At 42.6% G+C, this 1,848-nt stretch overlaps 1 protein-coding gene across 1 annotated transcript in view; it reads left to right on the top strand.

The window, feature by feature from the left end:
• GAS6 (growth arrest-specific 6) overlaps positions 1 to 1,848 on the top strand; it is a gene marked incomplete at its 5' end in the record, with an annotated part of 40,578 nt that overhangs the window by 1,114 nt on the left and 37,616 nt on the right. The window lies entirely within an intron of this gene.

Below are 1,848 nucleotides of genomic sequence, written 5' to 3'. Positions count from 1 at the left end.
GAGTGTGTGCGTGTGTACGCAGAGACAGACCACAGGCAAGGGAGGGACTCATCTGAGGAGATGTTTAATGCTTCAGTTGGACAAGTCTTGACGTGTATGCTTCATTAGCAGGCTCAGCACTGGATATACAGTGCAGTAGGTTGTTGTCACAAGGCAGTAGTAGGTACAGCAAAAACGTTGTGATCCTGGCTTTTCTTTTTGACAATCTTTAATTTAGAGCTTAATATGGGGCACTTGCCCAGGCAATATTTAATGGTACACTTCTTATGTGTACATGCAGTCACATCTGCATGCAGCAGTGTTTGCTTCTGTCCTGTAAAACTGAGCTAATACAGAATGTAGATAAGTGTAACGTGGTGAAAGTAGCTGGAAAACTGTTTCCGTACTCATGTTGAATGACATGACTTTAAGGTCAGCATAAATACTCACCATATAGCAAATGCAGGAAAAAATATCCCAAATGTGATTTTGAAGCATTCTGGAAAAAATGTGATCTGAGGTCACCATTTCTGCTAAGTGGCTTCTGGCCAAGGAAGTAGCCAAAGGCGATGGATGCATTGATAGATCAGTTTAGACAGTGCTAGAGAATGTAAATGTGTCAGGAGTTTTTAACAATATAGTTGTCCTACTGTAATGAAAATAGTGAAATTGTTTTTGTTTAAAATCTTTTAATGTGTAATATTACATGTGCTTCTACACCGAAGTACTGTATCTTGTAAGACTTTTAGGTCTGCAGTGACATAAGATCCTACCTTTTCTAAGACACAAACCTCCCAAGAGCTATGAACTTGCTTGTTATGTGCAGTATTCCCCTACTCCTTGCTGATACTTTGCTTCAATTTGACTGGGAAGCAAGTGTGCCACCACCTGTTGGGGGGGTTTATGGCCCTTCCTATCTATTTTGCAATCAGTATGTGACATGGAGGCAGCAGCTGCTGTTCAGTAGTAGTTCTCTAATGCATGGTAGCAGATGTCATCTATGCGGGCTATTATTACTCTACACGTTGGAAGCCTTCCGTGCTTTGTACAGCAAAGGTAGCTACTCCTCCAGCAGTATGTGTGGTTTTGGTGGGCGGAATATTTCCCTCATCTGTATTTTCATCTGACCGGATCTTTTCACATCTCCTTAATATGCAGCTGAGGTAATGGAAGTGTTTCTTAAATGCTAGGAGGTTATCATGCTGTCATTTCACTGATGCTGAATTGTTTGTCCTGTCCTAGTGACTGACAGGAGGAAGCTAGCTGGGACAAACTTGACTCAGGAAAGATGGAAACAACGCCTAGCAGTTTGAGGAATTACAGTAACTGCAGTCATGCTTCAGTTTGTTGTCATGCTTCAGCATTTTATCAGGCTGCAGCTGATCCATGCTGGTAAAGCGAGGACTTTTTATTAACCAGGGAGATGTACAGATTGCTGTTTACAGCTGATGGTTCCTTGTAGTGTAGGAAGGCTGAAATTTTTCTCTACTCCCTCAGCCTGGTCACAGGGATTGTCTACTTGGGTTATAGCAGAAAGAAACAGCTACTGCCCTTTTTGCCCTCTGCTGAGCCTTATGGCTCATAGTACCTCATAGTAGGCAAGCCGCGAGGAACACATCAGTGCTCTGCTGATCTGTGCTGAGCATCTCCCTGGCTTTATGATTTAAAGCACCGGATGAGCACAAATGTAGTCATTTGGGTGTTTGCTGTCCCATGGAAGCAATGGTCTTGCAGCCTTGACAACTGAAGGTTATTTTGAGATCAATTAATAGCTTGCTGTTTCTCGAGAAAGGCTTGCCATGTGAGCATAGAAATGTCAACTCTCTTTCCTGTCTCCCCCCCCCCCCCCTTAAAAAATTTTTTTTAAAT

The sequence above is a fragment of the Buceros rhinoceros genome, unplaced genomic scaffold, assembly GCF_000710305.1.
Source record: "Buceros rhinoceros silvestris isolate BGI_N320 unplaced genomic scaffold, ASM71030v1 scaffold3927, whole genome shotgun sequence".
NCBI classification, from domain to species: domain Eukaryota; kingdom Metazoa; phylum Chordata; class Aves; order Bucerotiformes; family Bucerotidae; genus Buceros; species Buceros rhinoceros.
This window is presented reverse-complemented; position numbering and strand designations above follow the sequence as displayed.